Here is a 13,421-nt window from a genome sequence, read left to right as displayed (position 1 = left end):
AGATCAGTAACAAGAGGATTTTTCACTTGCTTCATCATTAGAAGTGGGCTGCTGTGCATCTATAGCGAAAGCAACACACGTCTCTGTTTGCATTCTGCAACATTAGCAGCAATGACCTATAACAGCAAAGATCTGAAGTATTTATGCAGATCATTAGTGAGGCAGACCCTGGTGGCCTGAGCTCTTATCAGCTTCGTGTCCACCCCAATTTAATCAAGGCCATAGATGGAATAAACAACATGAAAAAGCCCCAGAAAGGGCATTGCTAGAGCTGATGACACTTCTGACAGCTATTGCTGTATCAGTCCTCTGATAACTATGCAGTGCTAGCAACAAATAAAAGACTGCATTTAAACTAAGAATCTCAAAGTGTGTATATGTTACTGCAAGCGAACTTTCTTTTAGTTATACCCTGTTGATTTCAGCTTGCTCTAGACCTGTCGTGTAAACAAGCTAGCAACAGTCCAGGAGGATTTGCTTTGTTCTCCTTTTACTCAGGATTGGAATTTGCTTACTGTGGTTTGGGATGTAGAGGCCATGACATGTGAACTCATGGTGAAAAGTCACAAAGGAACGGGGATTCATGAGTGGGAGGGCACGCTGAACTTTCTGGCCTGCCTGACCTCTGTTGCAAATATTACTCACAGAATCAGTAGCATTCAAAATGCTGACAGAAAGATTGTAAGAGGTTAGCAAAGGGTGAACCTGCATGAGCATCATGGGGCCAAAGCTTTGAGAATTACAATAAACTATTAGCTATAGAGTGGCCACAATTGAAATGCAACTGCTCATTTAGTTCCGTTTTTTGCTTTTTGACATGTGCCCAAATTAATAGTGAATAATTTCTCCTTTGTTGTAGAAAAAAATATACATAAAAGCCTCAGAAGAAGTCAAAGCTTGGGATACTGTAATAAGCAATTTACTAGGAATAAAAATTACTTGAAAAGAGAGTATCACAGAGTCTTCCAGCTTTGCTCCTCTGTCTTCTTCAATTGCTTATCACTAACTGAGAATCACAGGGCCTCCTATCAGCGTAATTATTACTTTCTGTCCTAGGAAGATGTGAGAATTTTCTAGAGTCAGTGGCATTTTACAGATTTTCCATATACAGGGTAATAGCAAGCCAGAGAAAGGCTGATTCCTCAACCACATCAATATTTATCATGCAGCTGCTATGTGCCAGGCTCTGTGCTAAGCACTGGGTAGACAGTAGAAACATAATAGTCACGTTCCTTGCCCTCTTAAGCTCGGTCTGGGAGGGAGAAGGCAAATTCAGATATAATGTACATTTGTTATGTTTTATGTTACAAAACATCCTTTTTGTTTCAATTTCCATTTCCACCAGAATAAGGGAATGTGTGGCTATGGGATCCTTTTCAAATATTCATTTTGTTTTAGGACTTCCCGACTTTTGGCTTCCCAATTAAAATTTATCTAGACTGTTTTTAAAAAGGGACAGATCCAGACTTTGGGGAACTGAAGCTTATAAAATGAGGTCCCTCTTTAGGAAAAAGAATACAGCGCCCTAGTAGATGAGAGGATCCATCTGTAGATAATTGTCTAAAATTTTGGAAGCAAATGAATTTACCATGGTCTATTCTGACTTCTTTTCTGAGTAGAAAATACCTGATATTTCATGCTAATTCCAAAGATTAATCCTTTTGCCTGGTTTATTTTTAGTTTTAAGCAAAATAAATGCATATACATCACAACTTCTAAATGCTTCCTTTTGACTTTTAGTTTGAGCTCAGGATAACAGAGAAGTGTCTAAAAATATTTTCTATTTGCATAATGGTTTATGTGTAAAACTACAGTGTCATGCACAATTCCATTAAAACTTTTTAAGATATTTAAGTTTATGTTGGATGAATGAAGCATAGAAGAACAAAAAAAATGAAAGAACAAAGGGAAAATAAGTCAAAACTTTTGTTAAGGTTCTCGGACTGAAAGTAGAAATTTAGAAGTTGAATTAAAAAAAATTAAGCAAAGTGCAGTAAAGCCATGTAGATACAGATACACATGAAATAACTTAAATGTTATTATTCCCACTTTATTTGCAGAAACTTTCAGATATAAATATAGGTAAGGTTCTAAACACGTTACTTAGAATGATTAAAGAATATTGCGCCCCATATCATAACGTTCACACATTTTGATTACTCAGAAGTATTTAGTAATCAGCAGACTAAACGTATGGATGAATTACTGTGAGTTTTGAGTTGGGTAGGAGGGTAGCAAATCTAGTATTGATTAAAACACTTTAAGAAAAAGTCACGATTTGTATCTGGTTATACTTCTTTAAATCCTATTTGAGGTATTTTCTTATGACTTTCTCTTATCACTATAGGATGATACCAAAAACACACATTCTATAATAGTTAATTTAGTCAAGCTAAAATCTTTTTTTTCTCTTTTGGTAGTATTTTTGTTGAACTTTATGGAAGGAAGATATACATACGGAAAATGTGACAATACATACATACTGATCATAAGTGTACAGTTTGATGGAATTTCATCAAGTGAAAGATACTTTTTGGTAATCCTCAAGCAAGCTAAGAAACAGAACATTGTGATTTCCCATGAAGACCCTATAACTCTCCCTTCTTGTCACTATTTACTCCCAACTCCATTTCTGCCATCAAAGATACCAATTACCCTGAATTTTAACATTGAATTTTAGATTCAATTTGCCTGGTTATACATGTATATGTACTTGTGTGTAACTCTGATATAATTTTAAAGTTACAAAAAGTTGCAAGAATAGTAGAAAGAACTCTCATACACCCTTGAATCACATTCATTATGATTAATTTTGATGTTTTGTCAGCTCTCTCTCATTCTCCTTTCTGAACCATTTGTGAGTAAATTGAAGATGGCATACCCCTTTAATCCTAAATACGTTATTGTGTGTTTCCTAAAAACCAGGACATTCTCTTATGAAATTACATTCTATTATATAATTAGAACACACTTATCAGAATCAGGAAATTTTAGAGTATATTGTAGGGTTTTTTAAATTTTAAAATATACTAGGTATCAATTATTTGTTAATGGGTTAAACATAGATGTGGAACTAAATGATCATAACCAGGACCACTTTTTCTTTGTGGAGATTATTGACATATTCTCAAAGAGAAAATATCAAACTCTAGGAGGTATGTCTTGCAAATTCATAATTTAACATGAGCTACAGCTACCAGAAAAGCAACGGCTTACTTGTGTCTTCAGTGAGGTCCCTGGATTTCAACAATTTTAAAACTGATGGCAAATCTAGTCTTTAATTCTTCCTTGTTTTTTTTTAATAGACTTAACTCCAGAGTCCATTAACAATTCTGTTGAAATTCATCTTCTCTCATTATCTATTCAGCCATCAATTTGTTTGTTAGTGTAGATGCTATTCCTTAATGTATGAAGATAGAACAACTTACCACTCCATTTTGAGTTTTTATTCATTAAGCTAAAATTTTTGAGAAAATGTGGTGTCTAGCATAGTACACTGCACATAATACTTTGAAAAATAGAGATGGATAAAAAGCATCCTTGCGCTTAAGGACCTTCAAAATTAATAGAAAGACAGACCTCTTGTATAAGAAGAACATGTCTTCTGTGTAGAAGAGAGCACAAGTGCACCAGGGATTCTGAGGAGGAAAAAATCATTTCTACTTGGGTGATCAGAGAAGGCTTTTTGAAAGAGCTGTCATTTGAGATGTGTCATGAAAGACATGGGATTTCTATAGGTGATAATAGATAGAAGGAGAGGACATTGAAAGGAATATTTGTGCAATGTCGCATAGGTCGAAAAATGCTAGGCAAATTTAAGGTCCTGAAGAGTCTGATAAGTCGATGGTTTAGCACAGGCAAGAATGAAGAAATACTACTGGAACAACTGTGAAGGGCTGTAAATAACCGGCTAAAGAATTTGGTTATTAGTAGGTGTAAGAGACAAGTGAACACTATTTTAATTTTTGAATAGGTCATATATTTACATGATTCAAAATTAGAAAAACTCTTCATTCTATCCTTGTCCCTCATCTGCCCACTTCTCATTTCTCACCGTGAGTGAATGAATGCTCTCCTTGGTGTCTTAAGAGTTCTGTGCACATATAGTAAATAGCAATATAAATTATCAATTTCCCTTATTTTGGCAGTATATTCAATGTCCTTTCTGCATCTTGCTTTTTTCATGAACAATATTTCTTGAAGAGCTTTCCATGTTAATACGTATAAAGAATTCTCATTACCTTTCACAGTTACAGAATATTTCATCAAAGGGAAGTATCTTGATTTATTTAAGTAACACTATATTGATGGTCTTGTTTCCAGAATTTTGCTAATACATATTTTTCTGCAATGAATACATTTATATATAAGTCATTTCACATATACGTAGTTATTTAGGATAATTTACCTAAGGTGTAACTAATTGGAAATGCATATGTACATTTTTCACTTTGGTACCTATTAGCAAGTTACTATAGATACATGTGTACCACTTTATATTCCAACCATGGGTACATGGATGGAAGCACCTGCTTCTGTATGTTTGCAAAAGCTCGTATTATCAAATCATGTGTCATTCTAAGTGAAAGACTATTATCAAACTATAGTTTTAATTACAATTTTCTCATTATAAGTGAACTTGAATCTCTTTTCATATGTTTAAAAGTCACTTGCACTTACTTTTCTATGAGTTGTTTGTTTATATGCTTTCCTATTTTTCTTTCGAGTTGTGAATGTTTTGCTCACATTATTTCTAGAAACACTTCATATATTAGATAAATTCTCCTATATAAGGAGCAAATATTGTTTCTCAATTGATCACTTGTAGTTTGACCTTGTTTATAGTATTGCTTTTCCATGAAGTTTATTTTTAGTGTATTCACATATATCCATCTTTACTCTTATGGCTTCTGGACTTCTAGTCATAATTAGATAGACTTTAACCACTTCAAAGTCATAAAGGAAATTGTACTTGTTTTCTTCTGAGCCTTTACGGTTTTATTTTCCTATATTTAATGTTTTAATCCATTGGAAATAATCTTATTATAAGCAATAAAAGGTATGGATCCACTCACATTATTTTTCTGCAAAATGGTAACTCATTTTCCTTCACTGATTTGAGATTTAGTCATTGTTTCTGGATTTTCTACTCTTTTTCATTGAACAGTCTCTCTGTTCATGTACTATATTTTATATTTCACTTCTGGAGCATTATTACCAAATAACCTATGATGTTTTAAAGGATGAATTAGAATGAGAAGAGATAGGGAATTATAAATATCTGAAATATGCTGATGGCACAAAAAGTGTGTGACTTAGGAAAGGCATTCTGGTGAGAAAATGCCCACCATCTTCCAATGGTTGGGTGTTGAGGAAAGATCAGGAAGGTGTAAAAGTGAAATGGGTTACTGTGTGAATCCACATGTTATGTTATGGTCTGTATTATGAACCTTAATTCAAAGCTATGATTAAAATAGTGAACGCTTCTACTACAGAGGAATTACCCTTCCTGTAGGGGACGCCTAAGAAATACAAACGTTATATCCCTGTTATGGACTGAATCATGTTCCCCCCAAATTCATATGTTGCAGCCCTAATGCCCAGTGTGACTGTATTGGAGAGAAAGCCTTTGAAGAGGTAATTAAGGTTAAATGAGGTCATAAGGGTGAGGCCTTAATCCAATAGGAGTCATTTCCTTATCAGAAGAAGATGGGACCTCAGGGGTGGGTACACACAGAGAAAAGGCCATGTGAGGACACAGTGAGATGGCAGTAGCCTGCAAGCCGAGAGAGACCTCAGGAAAGAACTAAACCTCCCGATACTTTGATATTGGACTTCCAGCCTCCAGAACTGTGACAAAACAAATTTCTCTTGTTTAAGCCACTCAGGCTGTGATACTTTGTTATGGCAGCCTTAGCTGACTAATATACTTGTAAACATGCTACTGGCAGACTTCTTTGCAAACAAGCTAATGGTCTTAGCTAGTGAAAGAGTTCTTATCTATGAGGTGTTTCTAGCAGGATGTACCTGGTTACCTAGTATTTCTTACATTAAACAAACCTAGAATCTATATATATATATTGGGCATAAATTCCTGGAAAATGTGTTATTTGCCTATTTGGATATGAAATGGAGATGTTTCATAACTGCTACTGTTTACTTTTTGTGTAAGGCGTGCACCAGAGTTTATTTGATGCAGTAAGAAAAGACCCAGAGAGTCCTAGACCTCTCTGTCCTTCTCCCTGAGCCTCTGGATTCTAGTCTCTTATGTGCTCAGAATGACTAGTAAATCCCTAATTCAGATGAGTCTGATTTGACATTTTGATCCTTTGTATTGTCTCATTGATAAAATTTAGGAGTTACTTCATGTAGAAAATATAGGTTCCTAGGCTAGTGGGTTAGAATTTTTCTATGCTGTTTATTTAAAGAAGAATATATATCCACTATTAGCTGATGAAACATAGAGCAATGACTTCTCTACATATCTAAGTTAGTAAAAGAGTTTAGATGTGGAAATTAGACTAAGTGACTACACCCAACAATGCATATCAATTTCACAGGTAGGAATATCCACTCAAGTAGAAATACTTTGATTTTATGGTATAATCTCCCAAGGATGAGATATAAACTATCTTCAGTTTTATTCATTAAATAATTATTGTGTTAGAAGTGAGTCTGGGAGATCATATTTAAACAATCTTCTACTTCAAGAGCTTCTGATTATTCACAGCAGAAAAAGAAAATTACTTAATCGTAGAGCACATCCAAAGGAAACTCCCAAACATCCCACAGTGACACTTCACAGGGTCTAACAACCCTAATAGTCCAAAACTATGTACTTAATGTCTCAATGTAACCATTCCTGTTATAATTTTAAAATATTCCTACTTTCTTGTTTTCAGTGAACAGAAAGAATGACTGCTCACCATTTCAAGCTCTCTCCTTATTTACTTATTTGCATTTCATGCCAATGAATTTCACATCTGTATCTACATCTATTTAGATAGGTAGATAGAAACTTTTAATAATAAAAGAATAAAAGTTATTCCATAATGGCACCAGTCCACTTTGGTTGTTGTAAACTACTTTTATGATGCTATAGAAAGCATTACTTGCCTTTAAAACTGTACTCATGATGTTCAGAGAGATTTTGGAAACAGTTTAATGAAATATGCAAAGTGATTATGTCTGTGAAAAGAAGAACCATCCCAGTTGGAAAGAACAATTTAATGTTTGGATTTGTCATTAAGGATTTTTGTCTTGCCCACATCTCCATCCTTACCACCCTAGCCAGCTCTGAAACTGTGCTATTCTTAAACATTGTCATGGGAAGCCAATTCCACAACTTTCCTTCATGTTATGTGTGTTATTTACATTGAGAATATTCTCTTTATGTCTAAACTAAAACATTTAGCTGTAATTCAAGACAATTGTTTCCTGTTCCCTTTTCCCTCCCTCCCTCAATCCTCTACGGACCCTGCAGAGTTGGTATATTATCTACTTTCCTCCTTTAGTTTTACTTTTTTTCTAACAACGATGTCATAAGATGCAGTTTAAGATACTGAAGGTTTTTGTTTTAAAGGCGAAAATGTCAAACGCTGTGGAAGGCCATTAAAGGAGATATTTTTCATTGTGCAAGTCATTTTAATATGAGTCAAATCACATGGCAGTCAGTTTTATTCTCTGATGACACATACATATGGATTGAATTGGATCTGTGGGAGAACTTCTCTTTCTCCCCACCTTATTATTTCTTCTCTCAATTTTTGCATTCTCATTTTCACTTCCTTCCTAAAGCATTTTTTGAGTAATGATTGTGTTGATTAGAGAAACATGAACTTTACTCTATCAAAGGGAATTTTACATAAATGATCTCTTCAGCCCTTTTTAAATATTTTCAGTAAGGGAAAATATCTGAATCACCCAGTCTTATTTATTGGAGCCAAAGTTAGTTTTGTGTGTTTGTGTGTGTGTTTGTATTCATCTGATATAAACTATTATATTCCAAGTTAGTACGAAATTACATGCTGATCTGAAATATAAAAACACATGTTAGTTTTATAATATCTAGTTTTTAATTTTAATTTTTTTCTGAATTTGCATTTTAACTTTTTCTTTTTCTGATAGTGGCATCATTGTAGAATAAAAAACATATTGCAATGAGAGGAAAGAAATTTGGCTCTGCAACTAATTTACCCTGTGAACGTGATCATACCGATAGTCTTTACAGATGTAAATTTCTGTATCAATAAAATAAAGGCATTTGATTTTATGTAGTCCCTACAATGCCTCTTTTCTCTGAGGCTTTGATTTTCTCTCCTACTCTACAACATGAGAATGGCAGCAGGTAAAAACTATAATACTTGACTATGAAGATTATCATATGATACTCTTAAGTGTCTTAATTGCAGTACAGAATTCCGTTTTTTGGTCTGGAAATAAAAATTTGTGTTCCAAATGGATAAATATTTAACTATTTTTTCAGCAAAATGTATTCCGTGTGAATCATGCAGATCGATATGATTACTTGTTTTGGAAGATACAGGCCATATCACACAGCTTCTTGCCCCAAGTTATCACTTGGTAAGTGGAAATAAAACAATTACACAGATAACTGTCATTAGGAAGCATTAAACATCCTAAGTGTTAGGAAGAGAACTCAGAAGCGTCCAAGCAGATGCTGTAATGCTAACGAGGCCCAGAGTCCAGGTGGTGGTGATGGGAGGAAATGAACTGAACAAGTTTCAAGTGAATTAAAGTGAATAGGAATCAAGTGAACTGAACAGACTTAGGAGACATCCGTGAAGGAAATAAACCTGTATCCATAGGATCTTTCAATTTTTGAGAACATATTATCTTCATATCTCTTTCCTTAGTGATATGTGGTTAATCTTCCCTTTAAAACTCTTATGATAAAACTTTCATTAAAATCTTGGACATTGTCAATCATAGAAGACGATAGCAGAATTATATGTCCTGTGAATAATTGTATGCATAATTCTGGAAACAAGGTACAAGGAAAGAGATTCTCTGAGCTGTTAGAAACAAAGGATTTCTTTTTCTTTCTTCTCTCTTGGTTCCGTTAAGGTTGTCTTTTCTCCTTTAAAGCTATAAGAAATATTCTGAATACTAATGTGACAAAATCAGATGCAATCCCCAAATACCATATTTGCTTAATGATAAATACCTAGTCCTTACCTTTAAGGAGATTTAGACAATTCAGTTTGTCCTGTAGCCTTGGGGTAGTCAAGAAAGTTAGGCACAGTATTTTAATGCTCCTTCCTCCTCTTTTGCTGTTAGCTATCATTAATCCCTAATGCCTGGAACGGCATAAATTTCTCCTACAAAGGAAGCCCACAGGTCGTTTTTATTTGGAGCACTTTTTTTTACATGCGCCACAATATATTCCGTTATGTATTACCTCGTCTGAATGCAAAACTGTTTTATATGCAGATTTAAGGTAATGAGCACTCAAGTTTAAAAAATGGCTCTGGTATCCTGTAGCTTCTCAATAATAATATAGTCTTACATTCCAACAGAGAAGGATGGATTATGGGTTTTTCAATTTGCATCAGGCATATTAATTGCAGAGTAGGGCTTCCACATAAAATATCAATGTACTGGAACAAACTGTTAATGTACCAGAATATGAACACTTACATTCATTTCTGGAACTTTAAAAGGAATCATCCTTTTTTCTTTTTCTATTTTTTTTTTTTTTTTTTTGGTTTCTATCCCTCTAGAGATGGTACAGTGTTTTAATCAATTAATGAGAACTACGTAACCTCTGTATCTCCAAAAATCCCTAATTAGATTAAGTGCAATAGGGCTTTTCCAGTCATTCTGCTGGGGAACGATACAACAAGCCATTAGGGAAGAGAATAATTTAGGGGATCTGGAGGAAACTTATTTTAGAGTCGCTTTTAAGAAACATGACATGGAAGATCAACTTTATGTTGTAGTTGCGGGCATAGAAGCACCCTCGACTTTTATCTGCATTATATTCTCAACTGTGAAGAGAATACCTAAACTAGTAGAACTGTAATTGGAAGTTTTATAAGTAATTTTCAGCTGAGGTTTTGCACTGTAGGTTTAATTATAGAAAACTGTATTATGGTACTTTATTTCATGGAAGTACTTGAATTGTCTATTCTCTTGTAAGCATAAAATTGTGAATGTCTATTTTTTAAAAAAAGGATTACAATACTAAACAAAACCCATGTGTTTTATCTTTTCTTAAAAGTTTTGACAACTAATAAAAATTACAGATACATATTTGTTAGACTAGAATACAGATTTGAATTATCAAAAATAAGTCCTCTATGTTTTGTAATGTAGATGTCTTCCTATGCTGGAAAGATAAAGCAGCAGAAAGAAATAAAGTTTGAGATTTAAACACACAGACGAAATTTTTTTCCTGAAGCCAGTACATATATGCAAATTCTAAGTAATTGATGAATATTCATTGAACACAATTCTCATCCATTGTATCCTAAATTGTCACTTCTTTTATATTATCACTGATATTTATTCCACATTCTTTTTGATATTTAATGAAATTTGTGGTTTTATTGTTCCCGAACAACAGTAGAATGGGGACCCACTTTTTAAAACCATTCTGAGAAAGACAGTTTTTGAGTTTGCATGCCACAGCTGTAAACAACGAATTATCTCACTGGGGAACAGAAGAAATACCATCCACATAATCCAACAGGAGACTTGATTCATCTTGTATCTGGAGTTATTCGTGCAATGTTACCAACTGAAATGAGTTTCCTTTTCAATCTTCAGGTGAAAAAAGTAGTGAGAATGCCCTGCTTTCTCTATCAATGTAAATTTCTTTTCTTACCTCTTAAGAAATTGCACGTGTGTGTTTTGTTTTGCAATGGTAAACTGCCTTCATAATACTATTATAACGCCAAGTGTGCCATGGGTCAAAAATTAAGGGAAGATAGACTTTTCTCAGCATTAAGCATTACCTAATCTATGGCAAAAGTAATTTTGATATTGTTTTAAAGAAATAGCCCTGGGCAACATGAATGTTCCTTTGCTGCAGCACGCTGGCTGAAAAACTGGCGTAGATCTATGCCCAACAGAGATCTCAGGGTAAATCGCTAGCATGTAAATTGTCTGCATCTGTTGGGTGCTAACATTTTGAGAAATGTTGAAAGTGTGTCATTCTTATTTTGTATTACATATAGTGGGTGTATTTTAAACTCAAGAAACTTGATTTCTAGTAAGAAAGCCAAATAAAGTGTTGCAATTGTTTTATTTATGGACAATTCTTTCAACTGAACACCTTCTATTTCCAGATGTGATTTTTTCTCCTTGTTTGAAATGCTACATAACACAAGATGCTGCCTGTTTCCGGTGGCTTTCTATATTGTGTGTAAATGGAAAGTAGGTTTAAGTGTCTTATTTGAAAATCTTTTTCTTAGTTCCATCAGTTGAAAAGAGGTTACCATGTTTTCAGAATTTACTTTTCTTGGTAAACATCACTAAGAAAATTTTAATGTTTATGAAGGATACCATAAATCTTAATTTGATATATATAGCAATTTAAGATTTTCAATTTTCGCTATTTAATAAAAAATGCCTTTGGATCATAAAGGATACTTTTAGAGGAAGTGATTAAATGTAACTGCCCCTCCTCCCCGTACATCTACCTTCTATGTCCTCGGATAAAAATCAAATGAAAATTAATCTCAGGTTCAAAGTGATGTTAACTGAATTCAGAAACCTTATGATGTCCTCTACTTTCTTTGAAGCATCATTTGACAACACAAGTACAATTTCAGCATAGCTGTTGATTTTCACTTGTAGTTTTTATTTTTTAATTCTTGTGGGGAGAGAGATTTAATCTCAAACTTCATTGGTAAATTACATTGATGAATGCATTCTGACAGGAAGCTTTCCTGAAATGAAAAGGACTCATGTGTAAGGGTGGGAATAACTATTCTAAGAGCTTTTTCATGGTGCTCGTTGCCAAGGAAACCACTGCTTTGTCTGTACGTGTTTGGAATGGCTGCCTCATTAGAACTCAGGCTCCCAGACAGTCACTTTCTGATACTGATGAAATGAAAGGGATGAACCTATTTTAGTTGGTTAACTCCAAATTAAGAAAAATAGCATAATTAAAAGAAGGATTTCTAACAGCTAAACATATAGAATTATAAGGAAACTGTAAAGGTAATATTGATTAGGACCTTTCGGTCACTTGTGTGACTGGAAGAATATTTTTATTCTTTTCTTTCCCTTTGCCTATTTTTATATTTATATATTTATGGAAGAATAAGCAAATGGCATACTATGTATTAGTGGCACCAAATAAACACTGGATGTGATATATCCTGATATTTGCACAAATATGCATATATTTCTCCCATTAACAATTCATTTTCTCCTTGCAGTGACTGGCCTGTGTCACAGCTACAAAATTATCAGAGTAGACTGAATTCATTTTCATTGACTCAGGGGCATAAAAGGTATTGAAAACCTGTGTTAGAAACCCAAGTTGGGGTAGTTTTCATTTTTCTTGAAAGAATAAAGCAGTGGCATACTCACAAATTATATGAGCCAATATTAACAAAAAAGAGGGTAATGTAACTTTCATTATTGCTCTAAACTTAAAATATTTTTAAAAAAAACTATAGCAAGCAGGCATGAAAACATCTCAGATTCAAGGAAGCTCTGACTCACTCACAAGGTAATATTACCTCTTCCTAATTTTTCTCTGAGTCAGATTTCCTTTGGCAATTCATTGGCCTTTAAACTTTCTGTTCTTGACTCATGACAAAGAGATGAAGGAGCAGTTTTATAGACTCTTCTCTTTCAAAAACAACTTCTATAAATTCCTTGTTCTGTCATTCTATTTAAGCATATTCAAGGTATCAAATCTTAAATATTATCTAATGATTTATCCTGAGGGGAAAAAATATACAAAATTTGAAGGAAAATTTTACCCCTCCAGATTTTTTAAATCGATATCCCTGAAATGTTAGTTTCAATAATATTGACAATAGTGATTTTTTTCTTTTTTTTTTTTTTTTACCTGTAGCACCATTTTCAGGAAGAGCAGTGTCAAAATGATCTTCTGGACTTTGCAAGCCTAGTTTTCATTGGCAATATAAAAAGTTTGGTTTTATACATGCTAAGCTTAAAATGCCTATTAGACATTCAAGAGGAGATGCTATTAAGGAATCTTTTCAAAGGTAGAATGCACAAGACATGATTTTTAACTGAGTGTGGAATGAGAGGAAGGTGGAGATAAATTCAGGGTTTATCATGACTCCCAGGCTTGGATGAATAAAAGTTATTAACTTTATAGTCATTCATTGAGGTCGGAACCACTAGAGCAATGGTTCTCTTGGCTACACAGGAGCATCATCCAGGGAGCTTTTAAAAATACTAATGCCGAGATC

The sequence above is a fragment of the Equus przewalskii genome, chromosome 1 (genome assembly GCF_037783145.1).
Source record: "Equus przewalskii isolate Varuska chromosome 1, EquPr2, whole genome shotgun sequence".
Lineage (NCBI taxonomy): Eukaryota > Metazoa > Chordata > Mammalia > Perissodactyla > Equidae > Equus > Equus przewalskii.
This window is presented reverse-complemented; position numbering follows the sequence as displayed.